General features: G+C 47.8%; 1 protein-coding gene and 1 pseudogene across 3 annotated transcripts in view; one reads left to right on the top strand and one right to left on the bottom strand.

The window, feature by feature from the left end:
• Positions 1 to 17,056, bottom strand: part of LOC140702929 (uncharacterized) — a 547,856-nt pseudogene that overhangs the window by 417,480 nt on the left and 113,320 nt on the right. The window lies entirely within an intron of this gene.
• Positions 1 to 17,056, top strand: part of LOC140702944 (uncharacterized) — a 540,061-nt gene that overhangs the window by 433,864 nt on the left and 89,141 nt on the right. The gene's annotated exons all lie outside the window — the stretch shown is intronic.

Genomic DNA, 17,056 nt, shown 5'->3' with positions numbered 1-17,056 from the left:
TCTGCTCTCTATGGGCCCTGGACTGCACTGGGTCGGAGGTGACCAAATCCTTTGATTCTTAACATCTGAGCTTCTCGGAGGCTGGGAAATCTAAGCCTTGGGAAGATTTGATTTTGCTGACTTATGCAGAATAAAGGAATAGAAATATTGGGAGAAATCTCACACAAAGTGTTATTAGAAAGGAATGGAGAAACATAGGTGTTTGGTTTCATGATGCCGGGTGAAATTCCTTGGAAGAACGGAAAGATAACAGTGTGGAAGTGACAGCCACCAATGGATTTTAGAAACAACTGGGAGAGAACAAAATTGTCTGTTAACAACACACTTACAGCCAAATTGTGCTTTTTTACTTTGTATATATTTCTTTTTTAACTGTAAATACTTTTGCATGTTTGTTGTGGGGGTTTTTCGACTCTTTAGCCCTTTTCTGAAGGTTGTTCTTCCTAACGTTTCGCCAGTCTCTGTGGCCGGCATCTTCAGAGGACTGGAGTCGGTATTGCACCAGAGCAAAGAGTTTTGATTCCTGTCCTCTGAAGATGCTGGTTACAGAGACTGGCGAAACGATAGGAAGAACAACCTTTAGAACATGGCTAAAGGGCCCGAAAAACCCACAACAACTACCAACATGAATCTGACCCAACTCCGGGAGAGCAGTGGAAGACAGGAGGACCTGTGGCGTGCTCTGGTCCATGGGGTCAAGAAGAGTCGGACACAACTTAACGACTAAACAACAACATCTACAGTATGATATATGCAGGAAATGGGGAAACCAAGAGGAGATTCAGACTATTTCCTGAGAATATTTTTGAACCCAAAATCAGCAGCAGCAAACCTCACACAAGACTACACGCACACACTGAGAGAGAGAGAGAGACAAACTTCTCCTAGTGTAGAAAATGGACAGGCCCTCTCCCCAGGGTCTCTCCTGCCCCCATTGCTGTGGGTGGGAAGAGCGGGGGGTTTGAGGTTCAGCTTTGGCTGCCAGATGGGTGGCATAGAAATGCAGTATCATCATCATCATCATCCACATTCCCAGCTATCTTCCAACCTACCCACTCCTACGTTTCCCTCCGACTTGACTCACAACTTTCGCACAAGCTGTGAAAGAAGCAGGGGGTGGGGTCTTACAGCTGACTCCCCCCTCTATCGTGATGCCTGGGTTGGTCTGGAATGGATGCTTCAGAGCCATTGGCTTTACAAAAGACCTGCCTCCCACCCACCCCCAGATGCAAAGGCTGAAATGATCCCTGTGAGGAGGGACTCTTTCTGGGTTGCATTTCTCTGTTTATTTTATTTTCTCCAGCCCTCCATCTAGGAGGGACGAGTCTTCCTCTTCTGCCCATTCCCAAAGCCCCCTTCGCCCGTCCGTCAAGAGGAGCCTCCAAAATCAGAGGCTGCCGGAGAGATGGTTCGTCTTTGGAAACGAGGAGCCGGCCTTTGGGAAACGGGCTGGCCCTGGAGGGGGCCTTTGGGACCTGACCCCCAGAAAGGGCTCTTCCTGGCAGCCAGGAGAAAACTTTCCAGCAGAGATCTCCTTTCTTGGGGGGACCAGAGGAACTGGCCGGCAGGATCTACCCCTCCAGTGCTGGCCAGAGGGTGGAGGGGATAAGGGGGCAGAGGCCACCTGGCCGGAGGGCAGACTAAGGGGCCTGGATCTAGCCTCCCTCACTCCTAGCCAACCCCCTATATTCTCCCCACCTCCAAGCCCCATTTCTCTGGGGCCCCTCCTATGCCCCCACCCCCTCCACAGGAACTTCGTCTGAGGATCCAGACGGAGGTGGGCGATGGTCGGGGGGGAGAGGAGAGAGCAGTGGGGGGGTGTCCCTAGAAAGATATCCCCCCAATGGGGAGAAATATAGCCCCTGCCTCCATCTCACCCCCCACTCCTCGGGGGGCTGGAGGGGCCTCTCCGTTCCTCGTCTCCTGCTGGGGGAAGGGGGATCTTTACTGGGGCTTGTTTGTGTGTGTGTGTGTGTGTGTGTGTGTGTCTAGCCCTGGAGGGGTAGACAGGAGGGGGGAGCCCAGCTGCAACACCCCACAACCTGCATCCCTGGAACTGACATCAGCTGATGCTCTACAAACCGATTGAGACACACCTCATTGGAGGTGGAGACTGCAGGCTCAGAAGCCACAGGGACTCCTAATGTCCGAGCATTCTGAGCCCAGAGGCTAAATACTCAAAGCTAAGTTTTCATAATTTTGGGGGATTAGAAAAGAGTCTGTGTGGGTCTTCTAAACAAAGGCTGACCCAGGGGGAGGGGGATGGATGGGCAGGAGGAGCTACGAAAGAGGAGGGGCTGCTTCCACCACTGCGTGTCCCCCCCACCAGAACCGGAAGTGGGGGCCCTGCCCCTCCCCACTTTCCCCCCCTCTGTCAATGTCTTCTTCCCGCCCTCTTTCCTGCCTGAGGATCCGGACGGAGGTGGGGGCGATTTGGGGCCTTTATTTTTGGGGGGGGTGGGGAGAAAGGGGTGGCAGTGGGGGTGGGGGACCCTAGAAAGATATTCCCCACCAAAAGGAGAAAAATACCCACCCGCTCTTTGTGTGTGTGTGTGTGTGTGTGTGTGTGTGTGTGTGTCTTTGTGTGTGTTTCTCCCGGAGTCCCCTCAGGCTCGCCTCCCCCTCCCCCTGTTGTGTTTTTCCCCCTCCTCCCCCCCTCCTGAGCTTGAGCCCCCCCACCAGGAAACCCCTTTGGTTGGAAACCTTGGGGGGGAAGTTCCTAGAAAGCCCCAAGTGGGAAATGGGGGGCTTTTTGGTGGGGGGGAGAAGTGGGGAGGGGGGGCTGCAAGGGGAGGGAGGATAGGTGGGGGCTGAAATAAATGGGGCTTGGACAGGAGGGGCAGAAGACAAGGGGTTGGCTGGGGGGGAAGGAGGGATGTGGATCATGAGGATTATATTTCATGTCTATGGCAGCCAAGGCAGTTGCTGATGCTGCCCCTGCAAGGGAGGGAAGTTCCTGGAACGCCAACCAGGCCCTGACCTGAACCCAGACCCTGACCCTCCATCCCACCCCCTTCTCTTCCCACCCAGAGCAATGGGGGGGGCAGGAGAGCCCCTGGGGGGAGGGAAAGAGGGGCTGCCCCTTTCCTACACTGGGAAAAGTGACTGTGTGTGTCTGTGTGAGATTTACTGCTGCTGGTTTTAGGTTTATAAAAATATTCTCAGGAAATTCTCTGAATCTCCGCTTGGTTTCCAGGAAGAGACTTTCTTAGAAGCAGGAAATTCAGGCATTAGATTCTTAATTAGCTTAGAATTCATTCATTCTTTCATGCATTCATTCAAAATTATTTTTATCCTGCCTTTCTCCTCTTCGATTGTTTATGTCTTGCTGTGTTCATTGGCACAGGGGACGCTGGATGGCCAGACCTTGGGGCCTCAGAGGGTGTGTCATCATCACACGGGGGTGTGGGGGTGTGCCAGACCACCATATTCCGGACAGTCTCTGGTTTTTCATGCCTCAGTGAAATAGTACGGGGAATTAATGGAAACCTGAAACACTCCACAGGCTGAGGGTCAGAGGGGTTGAACAGGAGTCCCCCCCCAGCACCCCTGCCGTTCCCAGAGCGACACCACGCGAGGGAACATCCCAGAATCTGACTCCCCTTTTCGTCAAGTGACCACTCCTCCCCCAGACACAAAGCCATGGTCAGGGCTGTGAAGGGCAAAGAGCAGAAGAGGGTCTCCCGCAGAGTCCAGGGGTCCCCAACTTCAGGCCTCCAGAGGTTCTCGGACTGTAACTCCCAGAAGCCTTCACTTCCGCCTCTCCAGGCCAGGATTTCTGGGAGTGGAAGTCCAAGAACATCAGGAAGCCCAAGGTTGGGGGGGACCCCCTGATGTAGACCCCCTGGACGGCTGCCTTGGGTGGTTGTCAACCTTCAGCCGCCCTTTGCTCTGTCTGGCTTGGCCTCCTTTTTCCTGCTGGCAAGGCGGGCATGAGATTGTGAAGCAGTTTTGGGCTATTTCCTGGCTTTTGTTAATCATGGATATAGAAGCACGCAAACCCCCCACCCACCCACCCACCCACTTTCCTCAAATTTCACAATTTTTCTACCTTCTCCTTCCTTTCTTTTTCATTCTTTTGTCCATTTTTCTAACTCAACTATGTTTCCTCATGAAATCCTCCCTTCGCCCACCAGCTCCCCTATTTCCTTGCCATCTTGTATCCGTTTCATCCAATCTTTTATAAACCCATTTAAGAATTTCTAGAAAATTTCTCAACCACTTTGGTCAGAGGGGAGATTGGCAGACTTCTCACCTGTAACATTACCAACTTTCTAACAACTTTTAAAAAAAGATTTATCAGTCTTCTTAACTTCTTCTTCAATGTTTTGTTTGAAAAAAATGTTATTCCCACTGTATAAGATTTTTTTAAAGATTATTTTTAAATTTACAAAACAAATGAAAGAAAACAAAATACTTACTACTACAATCTAAACCACAGTGCACTCCCGTACCCACAGGACCCTTTGGAACAATACTTTTAATATGAACCTCTTTTCCAAAATTGTATTGTTTGTTGTTCAGAGGCTTTACCCTTTCCTTTCACTAATACAAAGTCAATAAATCAACCCCAAATAGCATCAAAATATGTGAACTTATTTCCCCTCTTTTCATCTTAAGTTCAGTAGTCAATTTATCATTTAGCTCAGTGTCCCATACTTCATTGTACCAATCTTCTAATTTAATATAATTTTTATCTTTCCATAATCTAGCTATTAATATTCTAGCACTTGTCATAAAATTGGAAATCAATTCCTTTGAGCAATAATGAAGTTCTATCTTATCAAAATTTGAATTGTGGTGTTGGAGGAGACTCTTGAGAGTACCCTGGACTCCAAAGAGAACAAACCTATCCATTTTGAAGGAAATCAATCCTCAGTGCTCACTGGAAGGACAGATCCTGAAGGTGAGGCTCCAATACTTTGGCCATCTCATGAGAAGAGAAGACTCCCTGGAAAAGAACCTGATGTTGGAAAAGTGTGAGAGCAAGAGGAAGAGAAGGGGACAACAGAGGACGAGATGGTTGGACAGTGTCATTGAAGCAACCAACATGAATTTGACCCAACTCCGGGAGGCACTGGAAGACAGGAGGACCTGGCGTGCTCTGGTCCATGGGGTCACGAAGAGTCGGACGTGACTAAACAACAAAATCTTATCAAAAATTAACAACAAAGCAATTTTAGAATTTAATTCAATATCTTTTCCAAATATATCACGTGTTTCCTTAAAAATTAGTTTCCCAAATTTCTGAATGCATTCACAGTCCCACCACATATGATAATACGTGTCAATTTCTTCATCACATTTCCAACAGGCCTTAGAATAGTCTGAATGTATTACCGTATTTTTCAGTCCATAAGATGCTCCTGAACTTAAGACGCACCTAATTTTTAGAGGAGGAAAACTGGAAAAAAATATTCTGAACTAAATAGTGTAATAAAATATTTAATAAACTATACAGAATAACATTTGAACCATGTAAAGTGAACAGCAGTCAACAGTGGCATTAAGAACCATTACCACTGACTTTAACAACCCTCTCTTTTACTTGTTCCTAATGCCGCTCAGCAGGAGAAGACTCCAGCCTGGAAAGCAGGAAATATGAAAAATTGGGAGGGGGGTGAGGAAAGGACTTGCCTGGAAGGGCCGGACTTAGTTGGGCATGGAGGCTGATCTCCGAAGAAGAGGAAGACGAGACCAGGAGGGAGAATCGCAAAGTGTGGAAAAATGATTCCTTTCCTTTCTTTTATATAATGCCCATCTGGTTAGATGACACCATGCCACTCTGGGTGTCTTAGAAGACGTGGGGGACAGGAGAAGGAAGGAAATATTCAAAGCCAGAATGATCTGAAGATGGAGACACCCCCTGAATTTGACACTAAAACTTTACAATGCTCTAAAGATTATGTGCTTTTTTTGTATACCTGTTATCCACCTCACAACTACCTTTTGGGAGAAAAAAAATCAGATCCTTGTGTTTAATGCATTCCTATGGCTCCAAAACTCAACGTTGAATGAATGAATTTATTTATTACGGTCAGGTGACCAGCTCATAAAACATAATTATTGTTTACATATACAAAATACAGTTTAAAAATGTACATCCAATTCATAAAACATGTGGCTAAAATATACAAAATGGTAAAAAGAAGGTGACTAACCTCCCCAGAGTGACTTCACCCACTGAAATAGCAGAGAAGAGGAGAACCAAGTGCAAGTTAGTAAAGTTCAAAACGGATCATAAACATATGGGCAAGAAAGCCAAGGGCTTGAAGTTCAATGCTCTGTTCAAATTATTGGACTCTACCACAACCAGCCCAAAGAAGAAGCGTGACATCAATAATACACATCTAAATGATAAGCGACCAAAAAGGAATCAAAGAGTCAACAGAGCAGTACCGGAAGGAAAGAACAACACAAGACAGCAAAATGGAAACATCAATCAGTTCAAGTATACACCCCAGGATGATATATACCAAATGTCTGCTGACCCTGTCCCTCCTGGCTGGCGCACTCAGAGCCCGCACACCAAGTGCTCCAAAGAACAACCTGTTAGCCAATGGCCTCCGAACTCTGACTCCATTGTGGGCATCCCTATTCCTGTCCTCATAGGGAATAGAGGCAGGCATACAAGAAATAAAAGAAGATTTAGAGGAAACAATGAGATGAGGAGGAGATCCACTGCCAATCAGATGAGCATAAATCATCAAAACTTTGAAGCAGACCCACATTTTAACGAGGCCTGGAAGTACCAATTTAGTGGTGGCAATTGTGTGCAAAACAAAATGATTTGACACAGGGTGGATAGTTCTCCACAGGTACTTCCGTCATGGATATAAGTGCTACAGATGAAGCGAGATTATACAATCATCATCATCATCATTTAGTCGTTTAGTCGTGTCCGACTCTTCATGACCCCATGGACCAGAGCACGCCAGGCCCTCCTGTCTTCCACTGCCTCCCAGAGTTGTGTCAAATTCATGTTGGTTGCCTCGCAGACACTGTCCAGCCATCTCATCCTCGGTCGTCCCCTTCTACTCTTGCCGTCACACTTTCCTAACATCAAGGTTTTTTCCAAGGAGTCTTTTCTTCTCATGAGATGGCCAAAGTACTGGAGCCTCAGCTTCAGGATCTGTCCTTCCAGGGAGCACTCAGGGTTGATTTCCTTCAAAATGGATGTTTGTTCTCCTTGCAGTCCAGGGGACTCTCAAGAGCCTCCTCCAGCACCACAATTCAAAGGCATCAATTCTTCGGCGATCAGCTTTCTTTATGGTCCAGCTCTCACTTCCATACATTAGAACAGGAATAACCATAGCTTTGACTATTCGGACTTTTGTTGGCAAGGTGATGTCTCTGCTTTTTAAGATGCTTTCAAGGTTTATCATTGCTTTCCTCCCAAGAAGAAGATGTCTTTTAATTTCGAGGCGGCTGTCTCCATCTGCAGTGATTATGGAGCCCAAGAAGGTAAAATCTGTAACTGCCTCCATATCTTCCCCTTCTATTTGCCAGGATGAGATGGGACCAGTGGCCATGATCTTAGTTTTTTTGATGTTGAGTTTAAGACCGTTTTTTGCACTCTCCTCTTTCACCCTCATTACAAGGTTCTTTAGTTCCTCCTCACTTTCTGCCATCAGAGTAGTATCATCTGCATATCGGAGGTTGTTGATATTTCTTCCGGCAATCTTGATTCCAGCTTGGGATTCCTCCAGTCCGGCCTTTCGCATGATGTATTCTGCATATAAGTTAAATAAGCAAGGAGACAATATACAGCCTTGTCGTACTCCTTTCCCAATTTTGAACCAATCAGTTGTTCCATATCCAGTTCTAACTGTGGCTTCCTGTCCCACATATAGGTTTCTCAGGAGATGGATAAGGTGGTCAGGCACGCCCATTTCTTTAAGGACTTGCCATAGTTTGCTGTGGTCCACACAGTCAAAGGCTTTTGCATAATCAATGAAGCAGAAGTAGATCTTTTTCTGGAACTCTCTGGCTTTCTCCATAATCCAGGGCATGTTAGCAATTTGGTCTCGAGTTCCTCCGCCCCTTCGGAATCCCGCTTGTACTTCTGGGAGTTCTCGGTCCACATACTGCTGAAGCCTACCTTGTAGGATTTTGAGCATAACCTTGCTAGCGTGTGAAATGAGTGCAATTGTGTGGTAGTTGGAACATTCTTTGGCACTGCCTTTCTTTGGGATTGGGATGTAGACTGATCTTTTCCAGTCCTCTGGCCACTGTTGAGTTTTCCAAACTTGCTGGCATATTGAATGTAGCACCATGACAGCGTCATTTTTTAACATTTTAAATAGTTCCGCTGGGATGCCATCACCTCCACTGGCCTTGTTGTTAGACAAGCTTTCTAAGGCCCACTTGACTTCACTCTCCAGGATGTCTGGCTCTAGGTCAGCAACCACACTATCTGGGTTGATCGGGATATCCAAATCTTTCTGATATAATTCCTCTGTGTATTATTGCCACCTCTTCTTGATGTCTTCTGCTTCTGTGAGGTCCCTCCCGTTTTTGTCCTTTATCATGTTCATCTTTGCACAAAATGTTCCTTTAATATCTATGATTTTCCTGAACAGATCTCTGGTTTTTCCTTTTCTATTATTTTCCTCTATTTCCTTGCATTGTTCATTTAAGAAGGCCCTCTTATCTCTCCTTGCTATTCTCTGGGAGACTGCATTCAATTTTCTGTAACTTTCCCTATCTCCCTTCCATTTAGTTTCCCTTCTCACCTCTGCTATTTGTAAAGCCTTGTTGGACAGCCACTTTGCTTTCTTGCATTTCCTTTTCTTTGGGATGGTTTTTGTTGCTGCCTCCTATACAATGTTACAAGCCTGTAGTCAAAGTTCTTCAGGCACTCTGTCCACCAAATCGAGTTCCTTAAATCTGTTCTTCACTTCCACTGTGTATTCATAAGGGATTTGGTTTAGATGATATCTGACGAAGCCAGAGGTTTTTCCTACTCTCTTCAGTTTAAGCTTGAATTTTGCTATAAGAAGCTGATGATCAGAGCCACAATCGGCTCCAGATCTTGTTTTTGCTGACTGTATAGAGCTTCTCCATCTTTGCCTGCAGAGAATATAATCAATCTGATTTCGGTATTGCCCGTCTGGTGACTTCCATGTGTAGAGTCACCTCTTGTGTTGTTGGAAAAGAGTGTTTGTGATGACCAACTTATTCTCTTGACAAAACTCTATTAGCCTTTGCCCTGCTTTGTTGTGAACTCCAAGGCCAAATTTTCCGATTGTTCCTTTTATCTCCTGACTCCCTACTTTAGCATTCCAATCTGCTAGAATGAGAAGAACATCTTTCTTTGGGGTCAGTTCTAGAAGGTGTTGTAAGTCTTCATAATATTGATCAATTTCAGTCTCCTCAGGATTGGTGGTTGGTGCATAAACTTGGATTATTGTGATGTTGAAAGGTCTGCCTTGGATTCGTATTGACATCATTCTATCTTTTTTTGAGATTATATCCCATTACAGCTTTTCCTACTCTCTTGTTGACTATGAGGGCTACTCCATTCTTTCTATGGGATTCTTGCCCACAATAGTAGATATGATAATCATCTGAGTTCAATTCGCCCATTCCTGTCCATTTTAGTTCACTGATGCCCAGGATGTCAATGTTTATTCTTGCCATCTCCTGTTTGACCACATCCAGCTTACCAAGGTTCATAGATCTTACATTCCAGGTTCCTATGCAGTATTTTTCTTTGCAGCATCGGACCTTCCTTTCACTTCCAGGCATGCCCAGAGCTCCGCGTCCTTTCGGCTTTGGCCCAACCACTTCATTAGCTCTGGAGCTACTTCTGTTTGTCCTCCACTCTTCCTCAGTAGCATGTTGAACGCCTTCCGGCCTGAGGGTCCCATCTTCCAGCATCATATCTTTTAGCCCTTTGTTTCTGATCATGGGGTTTTCTTGGCATAGATACTGGAGTGGCATTGCCATTTCCTACTCCAGGTGGATTGCGTTTAGTCGGAACTCTCCACTATGTCCTGTCCGTCTTGGGTGTCCCTGCACAGCATAGCCAATAGCTTCTCTAAGCTATTCAAGCCCTGCCACGACAAGGCACCAATCCATTAAGGAGTGAGCAATCCATGAAGGAGCTACTAATGCAGCCTAAAATAGAATTTGCCTCTTTTCTAGCCACATCACACTGTTGGCTCATATTTAGGTTGCGATCTACGACAATTTCCAGATCCTTCTCGCATGTAGTTTTGCTGTGCCAGGTCTTCCCCATCTCGTAACTGTGGAACTGGTTATTTTTATGAGATGCAGAACTTTGCACTTATCCCTGTTGAATTTCATTCTGTTGCTTTCAGCCCAGGGCTCCATCCTATCAAGGCCATTCTGGTCCATGTGCTTGTAGTCTCGAGATTAGACTACTGTAATGCGCTCTACGTTTGGCTACCTCTGACACTGATGCAGAAATTTCAAATGGCGGAGAACACGGCAGCCGGACTTCTTACTGGGGTGAGAAAACACCAACATATCTCCCCTACTCCGCCTGCCCTGCATTGGCTGTCCGTTCGTTTCCGCATTGAATTCAAAGTACTAATGATGACATATAAATCTCTAAACGATTTAGGACCTCAATATCTGACGGAACGCCTCCTTCTCCTACCTAGATCTACCCGAACCACTTGCTTTAGTCAAGATGGGCAGCTGAGAGGCCTAATGGCAATGGAGGCTTGAAGAGAAAGAACAAGAAACCAGGGCTTTTGAGCAGTGGCCCCTCGACTTTGGAACCGTCTCTCCCCCAAAGATATGTCTGGCTCCCTCGCTGATTGTTTTTAAGAGTCAACTGAAGAATTGGCTCTTTAGGCAGGCCTCCCCTCCCGTCAATACTTGGTTTATTGATATCCTTATGGTTTAAATGTTGTTGTTTATTTTATTTTATTCTTCTATGTTGTTAGCCACCCAGAGTAGACTTCAGTCTAGAGGGGCAGGATATTAAACAAATAAATAATTATTCCACCCAATTTGGTATCATCTGCAACTTTGACAAGCTTCCCTGCATCCCCAATCCACATCACTAATAAAAACACTGAAGAGCACAAGGCCCAGAACTGAGCCTTGGGGTAGCCCACGTCTGACCTCCTCCCAGTTAGAGAAGGACCCATTAATCATCACTCTCTGAGTACGATTATCCACCTGACGATCTATCCAGCCCACACCTAGTTAGCTTGCCATACAGGATCTCTTGGGACACTTGGTCAAATGTTTTTCTGAAGTCAAGATATACAGAAAAACATATCCCTGGCTCAGCAATGCTATAAACAAAAAAGATCATGGAATTGTCATAGATCACAAAATGAATATTAGCCAGCAGTGTGATGCGGCTACAAAAAAGACAAACACTATTTTAGGAGGGGTTAACTGGAAGAGAGTCTCCAAATCCCACGAGGTCCTGGTTCCCCTCTATTCAACATTGGTTAGGTCACATCTAGAGTACTGTGTCCTGTTCTGGACCCCGCACCTCAAGAAGGATACTAACAAATTGCAGCAAGTTCAGAGGAGGCCAAGAGCGTTCCATCAATGGAGGCATTCAAGCGAACTTAAGAACATAGGTAGAGCCCTGCTGGATCAGGCCAAAGGCCCCTCTAGTCCACCTTCCTGTATCTCATAGTGGCCCCAACAGAAGCCTCTGGGAGCACATGAGACAACGTGATCCCTGTCTCCTGATCCCCATCTCTTGCATCTGGCCTTTGCAGGGACTTTCCTTTTAAGCCTGGAGATTGTACATCCCCATCATGACTTGTCCTCCAGGAATCTGTCCAGTCTCCTTTTTGAGGTATCTACGCCATCAGGGAGGTGCCCCAGCCTAGTCATCATTTTTGTCACTTTCTTCTGCACCTTTTCCAGTGCCATCATGTCTTTTTTGCAGTACGGTTGTTTTATTTTCAATCCCCTTTTTTCATGATCCCTAGCATGGAATCCCTACCTCATGGATTGCTTCCTTATCGTGGTGAAGGGGCTTGAGTAACTTAGAGAAGCAACAGGCTATGCCGTGCAGGGACACCCAAGACGGACAGGTCATAGTCCACAGTTCTGACTAAACATGATCCAACTGGAGCAGGAACTGGCAAGACAGTCCAGTACCTTTGCCAAGAAAATTCCATAGGCAGAAACAAAAGGCTAAGAGAAATGACGCTGGAAGATGAGCCCTGAGGTCAGAAGGCATCCAACATGTTACTGAGGAAGAGCGGAGGACAAGTAGCTCCAGAGCTAATGAAGTGGTCGGGCAAATGCTGAAATGACACTCAGCTGCAGATGTGCCTGGAAGTGAAAGGAAAGTCTGATGCTGCAAAGAAAAATACTGCATAGGAACCTGGAATGTAAGATACAGCGGTGCCTCGCTTAGTGACGTTAATCCGTTCCGGAAAAAATGTTGCTAAGCGAAAACATCACTAAGCGAAATTTAAAAGCCCATAGAAACGCATTAAAACACGATAAATGTGTTCCTATGGGCTTGAAAACTCACCTTTAAGCGAAAATCATCCATAGCGCCACCATTTTCGCTGCCTCTTAAGCAAGGAATAACAGCGGGCAGCCATTTTTGTTTTCCCGGTGGCCATTTTGAAACTGCTGTGCAAAAATGGGGGCTTTGCGATGATCGCTTCCCCACGATCATCGCAAAGCAAAAAACCCCATAGGGACCATTGCAAAGCGATCACTTTTGCGATCGCAAAAACTCTGTCGCTAAGCAATTTTGTCGCTCAACGGAGCAATCGCTATGTGAGGCACCACAGTATATAAACCCTGGCAAGAATAAACTTTGACATCCTGTGCATCAGTGAACTAAAATGGACAGGAATGGGCGAATTCAATTCAGACGATTATGCTATCTACTATTCTGGGCAAGAATCCTATAGAAGAAATTGAATTACCATCATAGTCAACAAAAGACTGGGAAAAACTCTGGGATACAATCTCAACAATGATAGAATGATTTCAATACAAATCCAATGCAGACTTTTCAACATCAGAGTTGTCCAAGTTTATGCACCAACCACTGATGCTGAAGAGGCTGAGATTGACCAATTCTATGAAGATTTTACAACACCTTCTAGAACAGACCCCAAAGAAAGATGTTCTTCTCATTCTAGGGGACTGGAATGCTAAAGTAGGGAGTCAAGAGATAAAAGGAACAACAGGGAAGTTTGGCTTTGGAGTTCAGAACGAAGCAGGACAAAGGCTCATAGAGTTTTGTCAAGAGAACAAGCTGGTCATCACAAACACCCTTTTCGAACAACACAAGAGGAGACTCTATACATGGAAATCACCAGATGGGCAATATCGAAATCAGATTGATTATACAGTATTCTCTGCAGCCAAAGATGGAGAAGCTCTCTACAGAGACTGGGTGGGTGGGGGAGGATCGGAGCCTCAAAGGGGGGGGGGGGTCAGAAATGGGAGAGGGGAGACCCACGTGGGTGGTGGGAGAGCCTCCCGATTCCTCCCCCCCCTCAACAGGATCTGCCAAACTATTTCACGGCAGGCCTGCCCTCCTGGGGGGAAAAAACCCTTCACCTCTGGCACAGGTGAGGAAGGGGGCCAAGAGGGAGGGGGGAGCCCTTTGGGAAGAGACCCCCCCTGCTGAAGAATCCCCTTCAGGCACCATTAAGGGGAGGGGGGAGGGGGACCCAGAAGAGGCTCAGGAGGGCCGGCGAGGCATCTCGGGGGGGGGGAAGGAGCCCCTTTTGCGCCCAGCTGAACCCCCCTCTTCTCCCCCAATAGCCCCATTTGTGGGACCCCCCCTCGTGTCCCCACTTTGCAACCCCCTCCCTCCCTCCCTCCCTCCCCGCTGCACCCCATAGCCTGCTTCTCTACCTGGGGGGTGACGTTTAGGGGGGAGGGTTCTCAGAGGAAGGAGAAATTGGGTGGAAGAGAAAGACCACGGGGGGGGGGGAACGCTCCCTCCTTTCCCTCTCTGCCACCCCCCCTCCCCATAAATAATGGCGCCTGCAGGATCTGGGGAAAGAAGGGGGGTCTGCTCGCAGGAAAGCCGAGGCGGGCCCACCGACAAGGACACGCAGAGAGAAAGGGCCCCGGGTGCCTTGCTGGGGGGGGGGGAGGGCGGGATCGAGGCCCCTCCCAGGCTTCCCATTCGGGGGGGACCCCCTCCCCATTTACACCCCCTCGGAGAAGAAAAAGGAGGGTCAGGACAAAAAATAAAGAGACGCCTCTCCCCCCTCACCCCCCCCTCCTTCGTGGTTCGCAGACCCAGCAGGGAGAGGGGCCCGATCCGGAGTGCACGGTCTCTGGGGGAGGGTTGCGGGGGGGGGCGGGAAGGGAGGCTCTTTTTCTGGGTGTTTTTTTAAAAAAATCTCTCTCTCCGACCCCGCCAATCCCCTTAGGGCCCCCCCAACCCCCCCCCCCGGGTCTCGCAAAAAAAGAGAACTCCCCCCCCCACCCGATGGCTCACCTCCTTGCAGGTCCTCTGGGAAGAAACTCACGAGGAAGCCGCTCCCCCCCCCCCGCCCAGCGGCGGCCTCTTCCCCCCTTTGAGAGCCCTTAGCGTGCATTCCCCCCCCCCCCGGGCCCGATCCACCGGGAGGAGCGCCTCTGTCCCCCTCTGAGAGCTCCCTGTTTTCCTGAATGGAAAGAAGGGGCGGGGGGAGGGGAGCGGAAGGGGCGGAGCCTCAACGTGGGGGGGGAGGAAGAGGAGCTATCCATGGGGGGAGGGGGAGGGGGAGGGGAGGGGAGAGGGGGAGTCCATGGGGAAGGCAGGTCACGGGGGGGGGCACGAGGGGGGAGGCTGGCCCCGCTCCATGGAAGGAAGGAAGGGAGGAGGGAAGGGAAGGGGGGGGGCCCGGCTCTCGCTCTCTAGTTGCAGAAGGGGGGGCCGGGTCGGTCTGTGCAAGGGACACACCCGCAAACACACACACACACATACCCCACAAAAGGGCGCCCCTCCCGCTCTGCCTGCCAGGAAGGCCAGAAAGGCGCAGCCTCTCCCCCCCCACTAGAGAGAGAAAGAGAGAGAGAGAGAGAGCTCTCCGCGTGTTATTTTTATCGGGGGGGGGGCTCCTTTTTCTCTCCATTGAAAGAAATGGCATTTTTGAGGATTTAACTGGCTTTGCCCCCTCAGAGGGAATTTACCCCCCTCCCCCCTCTAGCTGTGAAAGTATTGTCGCTGATCGGGGTGTCGCTAAATAACGGGGTCGAAATCTTCCCATTTCCCCGGCTTGGTCGAGGGGATCTTCCGTCCTGCCTTGATAACAAGAATTGCCCAGTTCCACCCCTGAGTTGCTTGGGAATAAATAGTTGATATTTTGGATTTTATGCACCTTGTGGCTCTTCATATCCATAGGTTTCATTTTGTTTCGTTAACCATATATTTCAGTAATGCTGAATGTATTTTAGGACTCTTTTTTATTTCATTACTATGTCACAAAGCATCTTATTTTCCTTCTAAGTCCTGTATAATCATTCTCCCCTTCTTTTTTCCCCATTTTGTGGTTGGATCTAACACTAACTGTATTGTTTTATCATGTCAATAAAACAGACGTGGGCCAGGCCTGCAACAAAGTCCTCTCTTTACAGATGACCGCAGATGCCCAGTCTCTGCGATGCTTTTTATCAGAAGTGGTTGTGCGATCGTCTGATGTTCGCCACTGAAATCTTGGGTTGCTTAGAGGCCTATAGAGCAGCAGTATAGAGTGGTGTGAGAGGCAGCTTTAACATGTTCCTGCTCGTCCTGGAAAGTCTGGAGAATTCCCAGGGTCTTCTTGTTCTTGGTGGCTCAGACATAAGCTCCACTGAGTTTGGCAGCCTTTAATTCCAGGTTAGTGGCTCTGGGAATGGAGACTTCATCGGAGAGGAGATTGAAAGCACAGCAGGCCTCTCTCTGGAAGCAGGACTGAAGCCTGCGGGGATGGCATGAAACCCCCAGATCTTTCTTTCTTTGGGCCAGAAGCAACACAGAACAACTAAGAGATTTGTCAGATCTTCTCTTCACCCCCCCCATTAACAGGCAACATCAAGAAGATCTGAGGCAGCCAGCATTAAATCTTTCCTAAATACACGTTGAGGGGCCTTGAGGATGCTGACCGAGGTGTGAAGGGGCCGCCAATTCCCCTGTGAATGTGGGTGCAAAAGCCCTCTTTTCTTAGATTCACTCGGTTTCTTCTTCCCACTCCGTTCCGTAGCCGGCTCTAAGTGACTTCCAGGTAACCCAGTTCTCTGTGTGTCTGAGGGCTAGACGTTTCCCCGAGATTCTACCCATTTTAAGCATTGAATTGTTCTTTCCTTCCACATTATAGTCCTGGCATCCTCTGCTATTTCTACAGAAGTCACCAAGGTCGTGAATAACGTTTCCTTGATTTTATTTGGGGAGGGGAAGAGCCAAAGAGTGGAGGCATATTTTGAGGCACAGGCTTTTGGGTCTTTTTTTCTTAGCTGCCACCTCCTTCAATAGGTCCCTCTGAAGCAACACCTGCTAGGTAAGAGATTTTATCCATAGGGGTTGGTTTCAGGGATCCGGCAACGATTCTGTAGCTTTCATAGGAGAAAATACTGCTATGTAACTTTGTACCAGCATAACCCTGATCAGGCCCTCAAAGCATCTAATTTAAAACAATTAAACTCTTATATCCTCTCCTTTCAAGTTTTGAGGATTCCTAACCCTTTGGGAGTCTTGAGATGTCAGGATTGGGGTGGAGCCTTTAGTAGTAAAAAGAAAAAATGTTGGTCGTAGGATCAGCCCCTCGGGTGGCAATGTTTTACTCTTAATAGCCTCCCCGCTTCCTGTTCCAAATGCTTCTGAAGTCTTCCCCAGGCAAAAAGGGGGGAGCCCTGCAACCTGAAAGGAAGATGATAGGAATCTTTATAATTAAAGGTGCCTGTTGCAGGTTTAATTATAAAGCGACGACAGCAGGATTTTGCCCATGGAGGGCTGTGTCTGTAGGAACAATACCACACTGGGCTGGCCCGCTGGCCTAGAGGAAGCACAGGACCATGCCTAGGGTTCTGCAGCCTTTCCGGTTGTGTGCCCGAACTGGTTCTTGATAGCTTTCAAATAACATCGTTCCTTGCACAGACCTTTTGC

The sequence above is a fragment of the Pogona vitticeps genome, chromosome Z (genome assembly GCF_051106095.1).
Source record: "Pogona vitticeps strain Pit_001003342236 chromosome Z, PviZW2.1, whole genome shotgun sequence".
Classification (NCBI taxonomy): domain Eukaryota; kingdom Metazoa; phylum Chordata; class Lepidosauria; order Squamata; family Agamidae; genus Pogona; species Pogona vitticeps.
This window is presented reverse-complemented; position numbering and strand designations above follow the sequence as displayed.